The 17,144-nt window shown below is 38.9% G+C and overlaps 2 protein-coding genes across 2 annotated transcripts in view; both read right to left on the reverse strand.

Annotated features, from left to right (window-relative positions):
- LOC131678440 (uncharacterized) overlaps window positions 1–15,703 on the reverse strand; it is a 33,927-nt gene extending 18,224 nt beyond the window's left edge. Inside the window, exon 1 of the mRNA XM_058958598.1 lies at window positions 13,235–15,703. The gene's annotated coding sequence lies outside the window, so the exon portion shown is untranslated. The remainder of the gene's footprint in view (window positions 1–13,234) is intronic.
- LOC131678444 (inaD-like protein) overlaps window positions 1–17,144 on the reverse strand; it is a 1,280,364-nt gene that overhangs the window by 2,688 nt on the left and 1,260,532 nt on the right. The window lies entirely within an intron of this gene.

Genomic DNA, 17,144 nt, shown 5'->3' on the forward strand with positions numbered 1-17,144 from the left:
TTTTACCACTTTTTGACCCGTTCACTTTTAAAAGAAATTTCTTTTACACGTTTGTTGCAGATATCACGGATTTACGGATAACAGTTTATTAGTACGGAACGAATTCCTCGTAATAGTGAAATGAAGCGTCAATAAAAATAAGCACATATGTAATTTTTTACGTTCATGAAAAAAATCAGGGAAAAAGTTATTAACAAACAAATGTGGAAAGAAAAATCGGCCAATCAAGCCCATGGCTGGGGTAGGTTGGCCGAGTTCGGTAAAATAAGTAAAACACGTCAAATTTATCAGTGGAAAACTTTCAATTCAAAAACCATCGTTTTTTTCGTATAAATAAAATCCACTCTTTACTTTTTAACCTGTTTGAACGTAGTTTTGGCAGTCTTAGTCAACTTTGTACCAGCTTTTTTCCTCCACCAGCGTGCGGTTACGTTCGATTTCATTTTTCTGCTCCTCCAATACAGCTTTTATTGGGGAATCTGTTAAAATTTGAGTCAATCGGCGTTTACGACCTTGCCACTTCTTCGAATCAGATCGTGCGCTCGCCTTTGGAAGAGGTCTGACGTCTTTAGAGTGGCTTACATCTGCAGCAGATTCTATGCTAATGGACGAGTTTTGCTCGGGGTTGGGTCGATCTGTGACAAATCATGTCAGAAACTCCTCAGGAGTCAACTTATATAAACTTTATAAACAATTTCCGACTTTTAGTGATTCTAATCTCTTATTTCTATTTGGTAATCATTTTAAATTATTTTTATTACTTATTTCTCGTGTATATTTTTCCTTAATAATCATCAATATTAGCATAATATCAAATTTTGCTTTGAAAAAGGTTGGCATTTCACAAATATCAAAGTGCACATTACTATACACTAAATTTACAACTCGTCCAACCTGCCCCGCACAGAACTCGGCCAAACTACCACAATGTATATTTTTGAGAACAATCACGATTTACACAAATAAATATAAGGTTACACTGGTAACCGTTTTGTTGGGTTTTGAATACCCTTTCCAGCAGTACAAAATTATTGGAAATCGGATGTAAATTGATTCGCGTTACACATATTATTTTTCAGAAACAGAAATTTACTCACCAGCGCCGATAAAAGAATAAACGTGCTCCTGTACAAACGACAACACCAAAACACTTGAAATTACGTCGGTACATTGGTAACCTAATAACCCACAAAAATCACTATAGATGTCGCTACTGCGCATAGTAGCCTTTTCATAAAAGGCACTCGGTCAACCTGCCCCTTCGGCCAACCAGCTCCGGTCACCGTTAAAATGACGTGAAACAAAAACTGCCTTCTCGGATGAATAGTTCTCAGACAAATTGAAATATTTTTTGTGTAGCACAGTACAAAGTATAGAGTGCACAGTGTGCACTTACCTAATACAGAAATTCAAAATTTGTGCAATTCAAAAACTTATCATTTAATAATAACAAGAACTTATCATTTAATAATAACGGCCCCCGTGGGTCTTTTATATATTTCCTTATGTAAACAATAGAAATGATATAACGAGTTTAAATGGTTGTCCGGCAGATCTCGCGCAAGCGGTTAGCCATTGCACGTGGAAACCTGTTTACGAGGCGAGGAAATATTTTTTTCCTCACCAACTATGTTTTGGGAGGGGGGGATGTTCACTTCTATCTCGCTATTGAACATTTGCGTGTCATCATCGTAGTTGCTGCCTTTATGTTCGCGAATATCTGAAGTTAGCTGGTTCACACGCATCGTTCCCAGACGACAACATGTGATAATTAACTGGAAGCAGGGCTAGACGACAACATGCGCGTTCTAAGGAAAACAGTAACAACAACAGGTGTTCTGAGAAGCGCAGCAGGTTACATCGCCTGGCTGAGGTTATATATAGGCCGATAGGGAACATTATTGTTCAGTCCCAGTCAGACCATCAAATAAGCTAGTTATGATTGTAGTATAGTGAATAAAAAGTTTTTTTTAAATTTAAAATAATATATTAAGTTTTTAACTGGCGCCCGAATAGGGACCAGAGTGAAAAGTTTTCTTAGTCACGACGTTACAGTGCAGTGAAAAAAAAAATTGAAAACAAGTTCCATCTGACCGCATCTAGCAGCTGTGAAGAAGGACGCCCCGAGTCACCATTGGCAGCTAAAAACTCGGCAACGGAAAAAAAAAAAGGAATTCCGTCACTTCACGGGAAGGATTGAACGTCACTCTGGTGCCTGACCCCAAGACGTGATTGCCCCGATAAAGGACAGCAACCGCACTTCCCCTGATAGAAGTTGGAAGTTAGGATGATAAAGAGTATATTGTAAGTATCTTTAAATATTTTCAATTTGTATATCAATAAAAATTTAACTAGTTAGTAGTTTAATACTAATTAAATAAGGAAAAGTGATTGAACAGTGATAAATTAAAAAAGTGATTCATTTGTGTCTTAAAAATTGAGGTCGAAAGTTTAATTGATAGTTTCAAAAATTTAAAGATTAAAAATATGACAGTACCAAATAATTCATCACAAATTGTGGAAATTTTGGCTCGTTTATCAGCGTTAGAAGCGGTAAACGCTTCTTCGGCTGAAATAGATTATAGTGATCCGGTTTTAACATACCAAAATCCTGATGGATCAATTGCCGATCCATCAGTAATTGAAAGGTTACCAGATTTAATTAAAGATATACCAACTTTTGATGGTAAATCAGATGAATTGAGCAATTGGGTTAGGAACGTCGACAATTTAGTAAAAGCTTACCAACCCTCAGAGCAAAGTACGGTTGAGCAAAAAAATAAATTTTACGCTATTTGCACATGCATTCGAAGAAAAATAAAAGGAGAGGCAAACAACGCTTTAGTCAATTCAAATGTCAACATCAATTGGAATTTAATTTAAAAAAAACCCTTTTGACGTATTACGGTGAAAAAAGGGACTTAACTACCTTGGACTACCAACTAATGAATTGCATACAGAGAGGTAGACCTCTAGATGTTTACTTCGATGATATTAATAATTTTTTATCTCTTATTGCTGGACAAATCAAAACTTGCCCTGAATATACACATCCAGAAGCTACACGTGCAATGTTAGATATGTATAATAGAAAGGCAATTGACGCATTTATTCGTGGTCTTGATGTAGACGTGGGAAAGTTTTTGAAAAATCATGATCCTGAATCTTTAGCAAACGCATATGCTTATTGCATTACGTACCAAAACATTGAATATAGGAAAAATCTTATCAAACCAAAATATATTGATGCATTTTCATCAGGTCCTCCAAAAATTCCACCTAAAGTAAATCCACAACATCAATTTTATAAACCCCCGCAAATTCCTCCAAGAATTTTCGCGCCACCAAAAATATTAACCAAGGATATCAGTTTAGACAACAAAATCCTCAACAAACGTATTTTAAACCATCACAACAATTTCCTCAACGAATGTTTCCGAAACCACCTCAACAATTTCCTCAACAATTTCCCCAACAATATTTTAAACCTCCTTCAAATTATTAGGTCTCGTCATATTAACTATGCAAATAGACCTCAAAATTATCATCAGTCAAAACAGTTTCATCTAGAGACAAATGAAAATTACGATGCAGATCCTGATATAAATCAATATTTTGAACAGATTCCATATTTAACAGAAGAAAGTTGCAATGATGGAGTTTCTTTTGAGAGATACACCAGTGGCCTTGAATATCAAGAGCACGATAACACAGAAATTGATGAAAATTCAGCCGAATTGAATTTTTTAGAATAAATTCATCATTACCATATTTTCTATATTATGGTAATAAAGAAACTCCTTTAAAATTTCTAGTCGATACAGGATCAAACAAAAATTTCATTCATCCAAAATTTGCAAATACCTCACGCGATGTAGATAAACCATTCTTCGTATGATCTGTTGCAGGAGATATACAAATTACTAAATATTCCCAAGCACCAATATTTAAACTATATTCTAATATAAATGTTAAATTCTTCCATATGGATAAACTCAGAACATTTGATGCAATCTAAAAGAATTAGGTGCCATAATAAATACATCAGATGAACAGCTTATTATTAACAATAGTATTATTTCTTTATAACAGCATCGACTTCAAGAGGTTAACAAGATCCATATACAAGATGAACATTTAATTCCAACAGAAAAAACAAAATTGATTAACTTAATATCTATTTTTCAGGATTTGTTCCAACCACCGGACGAAAAATTATCCTTCACAACAAGAGTTAAAGCTGAGATCCGAACTATTGATGACAATCCCATTTATTCCAAATCTTATCCCTACCCCCAAGCATTAAAGACAGAAGTCGAAAAACAAATTAAAAAATTATTAGATGATGGTATCATAAGACCATCTAAATCACCTTATAATTCTCCAATTTGGATAGTTCCAAAAAAATGGACGTTTCAAATATAAAAAAATTTCGTCTTGTTGTTGATTTTAGAAAACTCAACATTAAAACAATAAGTGATCGTTATCCTATTCCAGATACTTCCTCTGTTTAAGCTAATCTAGGTAGGAATAAATATTTTACTACTCTCGATTTAGCTTCAGGCTTTCATCAAATTCCAATGTTAGAAAAAGATATAGAAAAAACTGCTTTTTCAATAAATAATGGCAAATATGAATTTGTTCGAATGCCATTTGGTTTGAAGAATGCTCCCAGTATTTTTCAAAGGGTTATGGATGATGTTCTCAGAGAATACATCGGAAAAATTTGTTATGTATATATTGATGATATAATAATTATTGGTAAAACTCTTGACGAACATATTACAAATATTAAAACAATTTTTGAAGTACTCAGAAAATCAAATTTTCGTATCCAACCAGATAAATGTCAATTCTTCAAAACTGATGTAGAATTTTTAGGATTTATTGTATCCCAGAATGGATTAATGCCAAATCCCAAAAAAGTTGAAGCAATTAAAAATTATCATCAGCCCACCAATTTAAAAGAACTTCGTATGTTTTTAGGTTTATCAGGATATTATCGACGATTTATAAAAAACTATGCAAAACTTGCACAACCGCTTACAATGTTATTAAGGGGGGAGGATGGCCGTCGCCGTATTTCAAAAAATGAATCCAGAAATTTTCCTGTTAATTTTAATGATGAAGCTACAAAAGCTTTCGACATATTGAAAAGTATTTTGTCTTCAAATGATGTTCTTATTTTTCCAAATTTCGATGAACCGTTTATTTTAATAACGGATGCTTCAAATAAAGCACTAGGAGCAGTTTTATCCCAAAAACAGATAATGGAGAGCGACCAATTACATTCATTTCACGAACACTTTCAAAAACAGAAGAAAATTATGCAACTAATGAAAAAGCAATGTTGGCAATAGTTTGGGCATTGAATACACTTCGAAATTTTATTCATTGAGCAAAAATTTTAATTTATACAGACCACATGCCTCTGACTTTCGCAATATCTCCCAAAAATGTGGAAGGCTTATATTGAAGAACATGATTATGAAATGTTCTACAAAAAAGGAAGCGCAAATGTTGTTTCAGATGCTTTATCTAGAGTAAAGCTTCCTGCAACTTCACCACAAATTAACTCTCTAACACCAACGTTACATTCATCGGATAATGATGACAATTGTTATATCCCTTCTGTTCGGGCCGTTTAAACGTCACGAATGAAAATTTTGTGTGTAACTTTTAAACACAGCCTGCCTAGATAATATGGCAACACGCACCGCTGCGCCACGTCAGCGTAACAAACGCAACGCAAACGAAGCGCGCGAAAGGGAAGAAAAATGCTACCTGTATTGGAGGATAAATGGCATAAGGTATCGTACTTTCGTCGTGTGAAGACATGCAGTCGAAGATTACCTATTTGAGTGAAGTGAATTAAAACAAAGTTAATCATGTGAATAGACGGAAATACATTATTAAAACTAAACGCAAGTGTTTCTATCCGGTTTCCGAATTCGCGGAGTTCGTCGGTTCGCCTATAGTCACCAAGTTACAGTCCACTCTCGAACATAATTTTGGTCCATCGAACCGAATCTAAGGTTGTGAAGTGCTCCGACGGCTCCGACTGTTACGGAACCGGAAGAAAATCAGTATCGTGAAAAGTGGTTACGCAAAACGTGGTTTGGAAAATGGCCGCCATATTGGAATAGTACCAGCGCCATTTTGTTATGAGCTTGAAGACTGGTGTGCGGTAGCCATTTATAGTGTTTTTGTGAGTGTTGAAAAAGCGAGCATTGAGCGCTCTGGGAAACAAAGTGGATTTCTTCGTGGTTTCGATTTGACCATCTGTGCCCTTGAGTTACCGGTTGCGTGAGCATAGACTTGGCTGTGTTCCCAACCATCGTCGAGCATAGGGCTTGACCTGATGTGGTGTTTACGGTGGCATGTCGAAAAGAAGTGATCCAAAGCATAAAGAAGCAACGAAATTTGGAGCTAGTTCTGCACTTGGGCAGTCTACTCTAGATTTTTCGACCCCTCGCATCAAGAAGAAAAAGAAGAAGGTTAAGTTGACGGAGAAGTTGGTCTCCGGAGAGAACATGGATAAGCTCGTCCACCGCCGTGGCGTAGCCAAAGGTAAGGTTACTCGTATCCTCCATACTATATGCCCCGATGAACAGGAAGTGGCTCAGCTGACAGAAGCTGAGGTTAAGGTGTATCTGCGGAAATTAGAAGCAGCTCAAAAGGATTACAACGATGTTCACGAGCGAATAATGGAACTAACGGCGGTCGAGGACTACGAACAACATGACCAGCAGTATGAAGAGTTCGACATCCTGTACGATAATGTTTCTATTATGTTGGAGGAACAGCTCACCAGGATCAACGCAACCGCGGCGGCTGCTGCTGCTACCACAGAGCTCACAAGGAATGGCAATAACCAGCAAGCACCAGTTGTAATTCACCAACCGCTTCGCATGCCGATTCCCACATTCGATGGTCGGTACGAAAGCTGGCCAAAATTCAAGGCCATGTTCAAGGACCTCGTGGACAGAGGTCCAGATCCACCAGCTGTCAAGCTATACCATCTGGAGAAAGCTCTGGTCGGTAGTGCAGCTGGTCTTATTGATGCAAAAACAATCAATGAGGGCAACTATGCCCATGCGTGGCAAATCCTGGAAGAGCGGTACGAGAACAAGCATCATGCCATAGATTCCCATATTCACGGTCTGCTGAATCTTAAGCGCATGACTAAGAAGAGTCATTTGGAGCTACGCAATCTGGTGGATGAATGCAGTAAACATGTCGAAGGGCTGAAATTTCTTGAACGACAATTCGAAGGTGTTGGAGAGGATTTCGTGATTCAGCTTTTAGCCGCAGCGTTGCACTCTGATGTTCGTCATCTATGGGAGTCATCGGTTAATCATGGAGAGCTCCCCGAATACAAAAAAAATGCTGGCGTTCCTGAAGGAACAGACTTTCATTCTGGAGAGAATTGAAATCAGCTACCAGAAGGCTACAATTCCCGTTAAATCTGTTTATGCACCTAGCAAACCGCCGGGTCAAAAGGTACATGCAACGGTTTCGTCGAGCGAGACGGAAATGAAGTGCGATTTCTGCGGTAAAGTACACGCAAATAATAACTGCGCTGATTTCAAATCTCTACCGGTTCCGCAAAGATTGGTGAAGGTACGTGAGAGAAACGTTTGCTTCAACTGCCTAAGAAGAGGCCATCGAAGTATCGACTGTTCGTCGGACAAATCGTGCCAGAAGTGCAAGCGTCGGCACCATAGCCTGTTGCACGCAGAGGACAAACCTAAGGTGGCTCCGGAACCACCTGTAATAGAGCAAGAGAATGCACCATCAGCAACGGTTCCGACAGTAGCAACATGCAACAACTTGGCTACTCATTCGCAGCAAGTGCTGTTGCTCACGGCGGTAGTGGATGTTTTTGATAAAAACTACAAGCCCCACCCGTGTAGAATATTATTGGACAGTGGTTCCCAAGTAAATTTGATTTCACGTTCAGCGGCTGATCTGCTGGGATTGATGCTGAATGCTTCAAAGGTCACGTTGTTCGGAGTCAATAGCGCGAAAATAGAATCCGCTAGTGATTGTGTGGTGCATCTGTCTTCAAGGTACGCTGATTTCCACGCAAAAATCAAATGCCTTGTCACCGACAAGGTCACTGCAGATCTCCCTACGTCGGCTATGAACAGTGCATTAGAGATTCCCGTTGGTGTTCAATTGGCTGACCCGAAGTTCTTGCATCCTAGCAAAGTGGATATGCTCTTGGGTAACGAATGGTTCCTGAAGTTGTTGCTACCTGGTGAGATTATGTTGGCTGAGGGTCTACCCATTTTGCGCGAGACCCAATTTGGCTGGGTTGTTGGTGGCGTGTATAATGATGGTGCGGCATCAGATGGAGCAGTTCACTCGCATACAATCACGATGGACGATTTAAGCCAGTCCATTCAACGATTTTGGGAAGTCGAAGATGTTGCTAGTGCTGATAAATCGTGCAATGATGAGGATGAGTGTGAGGAGCATTTTAAGGTTACCCATCGTAGAGATGCGTCCGGGCGATACATAGTCCAGCTGCCTCTGAAGGAGTCCGTCAGCAAGCTGAGAGATTCTAGGTCGATGGCATTAAAAAGGTTCCATGGATTGGAACGAAAATTGTTACGGTATCTGGACTTGATGAAGCAGTACCAGGAATTTATGGACGAGTACGAGAGTCTTGGCCACTGTGAAGAAGTTGATGTAAACAAGGATCCAGTAGACACCATTAAGTGGTACTTACCACATCATGCTGTTCTGCGACCTTCAAATACCACTACTAAGTGTCGTGTAGTGTTCGATGCGTCCGCTAAGGTATCTGGTCGATCGCTCAACGACGTAATGAAGATTGGTGCTATCATCCAGAGCGATTTACAGTCCATTTCACTTCGATTCCGTATTCCGCTTCATGTGTTGGCTACTGATGTAGCCAAAATGTACAGGCAAGTCTTAGTCGATCGGCGGCATACGCCGCTATCTCGTATATTCTGGAGGAAAAATCCTTCCGATCCCCTTCTCGTCCTAGAGCTGACAACTGTCACCTACGGCACGGCTTCTACCCCGTTTTTAGCAACGCGGGCACTCTTGCAGCTGGCTATCGACGAAAGCTCCAAGTACCCGCTAGCTGCAGATATAGTGAAGAACAGTTTTTATGTCGATAACGCGTTGTTCGGATTCAACAAGTTGGATGAAGCAAGTGAAGCTCAGGTGCAGTTGATTCATCTCCTTCAGGCTGGTGGATTTCATTTGCACAAATGGGCATCAAACAATCCGGTACTGCTGGAGCGTATTCCGGAAAAGGACCGGGACGAACTGGTCAGTATTGATGAAAGCGGAACAAGTGAGGTGATCAAAACATTAGGGCTAATGTGGAACCCTGATTTGGACGTTCTCCAGTACATCTCCCTTCCAGTAGTGAGTGAAAAGGACGTAACCAAGCGACAAGCGCTCTCACTGGTATCGAGAATGTTTGATCCGTTGGGACTTGTGGCACCAGTTATCGTTGTCGGCAAACTTCTAATGAAGAATATCTGGAAAGAAGAAGTGGAATGGGATGAAGAGCTCACGGGTGATTTGAAGAAGAAATTTGATTATTTTCTTAGTGCATTGTGTGGTATTACACGCTTTCGCATCCCTCGTCATGTGATAGTGACTGGAGCTGCTGCTTTCGAGCTTCATGGATTTGGTGACGCAAGTATTGAGGCATACGGGGCTTGCGTGTATATCAGGTCAATCGTGTCTGGTCAAGCTACGGTAGTACGGTTGCTGTGTGCCAAGTTGAAGATTATTCCGAAGACAGTGTTGACCATTCCAAGAAAGGAGCTTCTAGCTGCGCTTTTGCTGCACAGATTGGTCAGAGCAGTGATTTCAGCATTAGAACTGTCTTTTCGTGACATTACACTATGGTCGGATAGTCAAGTGGTGCTAGCATGGCTAGCTAACTGTCTTTTCGTGACATTACACTATGGTCGGATAGTCAAGTGGTGCTAGCATGGCTAGCTAAGAATCCGGACCATTTAGAAGTGTTTGTACGCAATCGAATTAGTGAAATTACTGCGACAGGAATGAAATTCAAATGGAAATATGTTCACACGCTGGATAATGCGGCCGATGTAGTGTCACGCGGTCAAACTGCTGATGGTCTTGAGAACAACGACCTTTGGTGGAATGGACCGTTGTTCCTGCGCAATGAAGAATATCAGGTGGTTGATCCAGAACCGCTGTCCGATGACGATGTACCTGAGTTGCGGCGATCCACTATTGTTTCTACGACAATGAAATCGGAGCCGTTACCGATTTTTCAGAAGTTCGAGTCCTTCAGGAAGCTCCAGCGAATCCTTGCCTGCGTTTTACGATTTTGCTGGAACGCGAAAAAAAGGAGAAGAAAAAGCGAATCATACAACGGTTCCCAACTGTGTTTGAAATGCGCCACTCCTTGAAGGTGATTGTTCGGGTGGTTCAATTGCAACATTTTGGTAAGGAAGCAGCCATCATTGAGTCCGGTGAGTACTGCAAGAGATTTTCTATGTTGAACCCTTTTATGGACGATGGAATGATTCGTGTCGGCGGGCGTCTTCGGCATTCAAATCTGCCGTACGGCGTGAAGCATCAGTGGGTCTTACCAAAGGATGATGTGATTGTGGAACGATTAATTGAAGCTGTACATCGTGAGAATCTACACATTGGACCGTCGGCTCTTCTAGCCCAGCTTCGTCGTCATTTTTGGATTTTGGGAGCTCGCTCTGCTGTACGTAAGCTGACAAGAAATTGCGTGCGGTCTTTCAAATTAAAACCTCCGTGTGCAAGCCAATTCATGGGGGACCTGCCGTTAGCAAGATGCGACAAAGCTCCCGCTTTCACCAAGGTGGGCGTCGACTTTGCAGGTCCTATGTTAATTAAGCAGACTGGTAGAAAGGTAGCACCTGTAAAGGGATATGTGAGCGTATTTGTGTGTTTGGTTACTAAGGGAATTCACCTGGAGCTGGTTGAAGACCTGTCTGCTGATGCATTTATTGCCGCATTGTTGCGATTTGTCTCTCGTCGTGGCGTCCCTGAGCAAATATTTTCCGATAACGGGACAAACTTTATCGGAGCCCGAAACGACTTAATCGAACTGCACCGCCTTTTCAAGGATCGAACCACCAGTTTGAAATTAGAAGAATTCTGTCAATCCCGACAGATTGAATGGAAAATGATTCCTCCAAATGCACCACACATGGGAGGAATTTGGGAGGCAGAGGTTAAAAGCATGAAGGCAATCTTGAAAAGAAATTTGAATTCATGCCTACTTACAATGTCTGAATTTTCGACATTACTCTGCCAGATTGAGGCTCAGCTCAATTCTCGGCCATTATATGCGTCCTCCGACGACCCATCAGAGCTTGAACCCTTGACTCCGGGACATTTCATGATCGACAGACCTTTAGTTGCTATTCCGGAGCCAAGCTACGACGGAATTCCTGTTAATCGGCTTTCCAGGTGGCAGTATGTCCAGCATTTGCGTGAGGAGTTCTGGAAACGCTGGTCTCTAGAATATCTGCAGGAGATGCAGATACGACAAAAATGGAACAAGAGAAAGGAGAACATTAAAGCTGGAATGGTGGTAATCATTCGAGACGACAACTTACCACCGCAGCATTGGAAACTAGGAAGAGTAGAAAAAACTTACTCAGGATCGGATGGATTGATCCGTGTTGTCGATGTCCGAACCAGGGTTGGTATCTTGAAGCGCCCAATTCACAAGCTGGCTCCTTTACCTATATTGGACAACCAGCTTCTCGCGGGGGAGGATGTTCGGGCCGTTTAAAAGTCACGAATGAAAATTTTGTGTGTAACTTTTAAACACAGCCTGCCTAGATAATATGGCAACACGCACCGCTGCGCCACGTCAGCGTAACAAACGCAACGCAAACGAAGCGCGCGAAAGGGAAGAAAAATGCTACCTGTATTGGAGGATAAATGGCATAAGGTATCGTACTTTCGTCGTGTGAAGACATGCAGTCGAAGATTACCTATTTGAGTGAAGTGAATTAAAACAAAGTTAATCATGTGAATAGACGGAAATACATTATTAAAACTAAACGCAAGTGTTTCTATGCGGTTTCCGAATTACGTGGTGGAAAATTCGCGGAGTTCGTCGGTTCGCCTATAGTCACCAAGTTACAGTCCACTCTCGAACACCTTCAACAGAATCACCAATCAATTTTTCAAAAATCAATTAATATTTAAAATTGGCACTAGCTCTAATTATTCATTTACAACTTATTTCGGAACACATAAAAGGCATACTTTTACAGAAAGAAATTTTACTGTCGAATTTCTATCTGAGACATTAAAAGAATTCCTTTTGCCAAATATTTTAAACGGAATCATGACAACTGAACCAGTAATGGGTTTAATTCAAGAAATTTATAAAAATACCTATGATCCAACTAGAATGAAAGCCAGATTCTCTCAAAGAATGGTTGAAGATATAATTGATGAAAATGAGCAAATTCGACAAATTAGAAAAACTCATGCATATGCACATAGAAATGCTGTCGAAAATATTGGGCAATTATTAAAAATATGTTTTTTTCCAAAAATGAATAAAAAAGTTAGGCAGTTTATAAAAAATTGTGAGATTTGCAAAATTGAAAAATATGATCGAAAACCACAAAAAGATCTTCCAGTAAAAACACCTATCCCAAATTATCCAGGTGAAATTATACACATCGATATTTTTTTTTATAATCAAAACAATTCATTTTTGACATCAATTGATAAGTTATCTAAATTTTTGAAAGTTAAACCAATTAAATCAAGATCAATCGTTGACATACAAGGCCCACTAGTTGATTTGTTATATGATTGGGATGTACCCAGTATGATAGTAATTGATAATGAGAGAACTTTTACATCAGAAATCATTGAGCAACAAATAAAAAATTTAGGAATACAAATTTTTAAAACTCCTGTGAATCATTCCGAAACAAATGGACAAGTTGAAAGAGCACATTCAACTATTCGAGAAATATTGAGATGCTCAAGAAATACAAATTCAGATTTACCAATTAATGATGCAATACAAATTGCAGTACATAAATATAACAATAGTATTCATTCATTTATTAAAGATACTCCAAAAAATCTATATCTATCTTAATAGTGATAATTTAAGCATACCAGATTTCGCAAGATAAAAACAAAAAAATTTAGATAGAGTAATCGAACTGTATCATAAAAACCTATTTTAATCCACCTAGCGGTGCAATTGTGCCTTTCTCAATCATGAATCACGAGAAAGTGTGCGTTGTTTATATTCATTAAAAGCTTTTAAATGCATATATTACATTTTATTATTGTACATCACATGACAACTATATACAGGAAAATAAATCATTATTCGAGTTCTAAAATTTTGAAGAAGAAAAAACAGCCACGGTAATATTGAACTGAAAAACCTGTTTTAATCCACCTAGAGGTGCAATTGTGCCTTTCTCATTTCTCCAAACTATGATTTAATAGCTGGTTCGTACAATATAACTTTATGGAAATGTCTTTCATTCTTATTACAATTGGTAAGTATATATAAGAGCACCTTTTTGCATTCATCGCGGTATCGGTTTGAATCGGAGTTTTCTATGTGATCGACCTCCACAACCCGTAACTCCGGTGCTGGAAGTCGGATGGAGATGGAATTTAATATCAGTTTCTGGGGACGCAACACCTTTCATTTGAGACTAAGTTGAGCAAATCTAGCCATTTTCGAGAAACCAATATAACCGTTATTCTGACTTTGGATGCTTCCGGATCCGTCGATGGTGGCCAGTGTGGCCAAAGAGACTTTGAATGACTGTTGGGGACCTAGATCTACAAATTCAACAGTTGTGTTTACATTTTGGAAAAAAATCACCTTTTTACATTCATCGCAGAATTCGTTAGAATCGGGATTTGCTGCGTGATCGTACGTATCACCCTGTAATTCAGGAACCAGAACTCGGATCCACACAAAATTCAACAGCAGCTGATGGACCTTTCATTTAAAATTAAGTTTGTCAAAATCGGTTCAGAAAATTCCGAGAAACCGATTTGGAAAAATCAACAAATTTTGTTTTGTAATAATACTCTTCAACCCGTAATTCGGAACAAGATGTCGGTTGAAAATGAAATTCAATAGCAACCTATGGGAATATTATACCTTTCATTTGAATCTTAGTTTGTAAAAATCGGTTCAGCCATCTCCGAGTAACCGATGTGGACATTTTGTTAACAAATCCGCACATACACACACATACATACACACATACACATACACATATACATACACACAGATATTTTGCGATTTCGTCGAACTGAGTCGAATGTTATATGAGACTCGGCCCTCCGGGCCTCGGTTGGAAAGTCGGTTTTTGGAGCAATTGCATAACCTTTCTATATGAGAAAGGCACAAGAATAATATTTAATTAGCCTAATCAGCATGAGTTCAATGTTATCTTCATGTGATTATATTTTGAAATATAGGGGGAATGGGTTTGAAAGTGGAGGGAATGGGGGGTTAATAGAGTGGGAGTGGAGGATGCGTCAGAAATCCTTCATCTTATTTCGGTATACGGGGTGGATGAAGGAAATGCGGGCGTGAGGGTGGTCCAAGGGGAGGGGAATGATGAAGGAGGGAGGTGTAAGGGCAAGCCGGTGGGGGGGGGGTCTAGGGGCAGCGACGCAATACTCAACTGCATATTTTGCCTTCCATTTGAGACTTGGTTTGAGAAAATCGGTTCAGTCATCACCGAAGAACCGATGTGACTTTAATTGTAGAATATGCCCGGAATTCCGGACTTCCGGAATCGTCGATAGTGGACAATATATTCAAAGAATGTTTGATTAGCAATCAGTTATCTAGATCTGCGATTAGAAGTAATTTGGTGACCATTTCAATAGTTTTTAGCCTCTGAGGTATTACGATTGTACCGATTTATATGGGAAATTCCAGTGTATCCTTACTAACACCCCTGTAACTCCGGAAGCAAGAGTCAGAATAGAATGAAATTCAGCAGCAGTCAATGGCATTACTGTATCTTTCATTTGAAATTAAGTTCGTAAAAATCGGTAGAGAATTCGTTGTGGAATGGGTGTGATATTAGCTTAGGAACTTGGCGGGTTACCCGGGGGCGTCATGAACTGTCATAGGTGGCCAATGTGGTCAAAGCTGCTTTGATTGATCATAAGTGATCCAGACCCGCAAACTAGAGTAATGTTACATCAATTTTAATATGTTTTCCATCATTTGAACATTATGGTGGTACCAGTTTATATGGGAATTTGCTGTGTGACCGCACTCTTCAACCCGTAACTCCGGAACCGGAAGTCGGATCAACTAAAAATTCAATAGCAGCTTATGGGAGCGTTATACCTTTCAGATGAAACTAAGTTTGCGAAAATCGGTTTAGCCATCTCTGAGAAAATTGTGTGAGTTTAAATGACACACACACACAGACATTTGCCGATCTCGACGAACTGAATCGAGTGGTGTATGACACTCGCCCTCCGGGCCTCCGTTAAAAAGTCGATTTTTACAGTGATTGCATAGCCTTTCTTTATATGAGAAAGGCAAAACGTTCTTAATCCACCTAACAGTGTGATGAGACATTTCTTATAACTCTTATCACTCTCTTCGGATATTATATCGTTTGAGAACATTTAGAACTTGATGCTTCGCGGTGGTTTTGAATACACATACTACATGGGATAGTGGCAGGACTCAGAGAATCGCTCAAATCAGCATAGGACAACATCAGTGCCAGAAATCTCAAACCAAACCAAAGGGAAAGCGAAAAAATGGCCCATAAAATAGACATACCAACGAATTATTGTTAATGCTCTGTTAATAAAATATCTAAATTGTGGTGGGAAAACTGAATTTTCCTGAAAGGGTTATTGTACTGAGCCAAAAAAATCGATTTTTTTTAATCGATTTGAAGTTTATACTTTACTCAAATTTCATTTTCATTTTCTCGAATCTTTTCGATAACCTTCCGTTACTTGCGTTAATGCACTGGGTGCACAGTGCTCTGAAAATCTAGCGAAATCGTCTTAGGGCACCAGCGGGTCTAATTCAGAGCTATCTGCGCGGCGAGTTAAATCTGTAAAGAATACTAAAAATTAATTTCTATTCCATAATTTTCAGTTCAGCAATTCGAGACTACGACGAGACGAGAAAAATAGACTACGTTGTGAAGCGATGGTTACTATTTATTAAAAAAATTACGGTTAAATAAAAAATAAAACTATTAAAAAATTTCAAATAGTTTATAATTTTCACAAACTTATTAGGAAAAATTGTTTAATAAGCTTTCGTAATATTGTGTAGGAAAAAAGCTGAAAATTTCAGTATTTTCTCTATCTGCAACATATAAACCCTTAAGTATACCAATTAATTGGTATACGAATTGGAATAGGTTCGCCAAATTTTGGAAGAAGTCTATAAAAGAACCCCTTGAAAACTACCTAAAAATTGTTGTAGTTCGATGCAATAAAAAATCTCCAAAAATGAAATGTACCTATTAATGTGAAACACAGTGAATAATCCATACAATAAAGACCCATTTTTATCAGTCTCATGGCGTATGACAAAATGGGGACATTGACTAAATCGGGCATTTTTTTTTTTCTTTATATTATATTGAAGCTGTTAAAATATTCTTCCCGTCCCTTGATGTAGTCTGATAACTATTTCTGATTATGATGAATTTTTCATTTTTGCATATTTCCATCTTCATGATAAGGAAAACATCCTCAAGAAAGGATTTACTCGAATTCAGCCTTGTTCGTCTGCTAGAGCCCATCAAACATATGTTCATATTTGGTTGATAAAATCGGGGTTTCAATGTACTATAAAAGATATTCAGCATTCGAAAAAGTTTCTTGTGAACGAGTGTAGAACGACTTTGTTTCTACTTATTTGAAATCAGCGGCGTAGTGAGAAATTCGATTTGGTTGGGGTTTGGTGAAAATCGATCATACTGTCCAAACGGCATAATTCCGAAACCGTAATTTTTGAAGTTTTAAAATTATGCAGAATTAATTTTTCAGAAAATAGCAACAGAGTTTGTGTCTTTAGCGTATTTGTAGAGACTTTATTGTAGTCATGAATATTAACCTGAGAAAATTCA

This window comes from Topomyia yanbarensis, chromosome 2 (genome assembly GCF_030247195.1).
Source record: "Topomyia yanbarensis strain Yona2022 chromosome 2, ASM3024719v1, whole genome shotgun sequence".
In the NCBI taxonomy this organism is placed as follows: domain Eukaryota; kingdom Metazoa; phylum Arthropoda; class Insecta; order Diptera; family Culicidae; genus Topomyia; species Topomyia yanbarensis.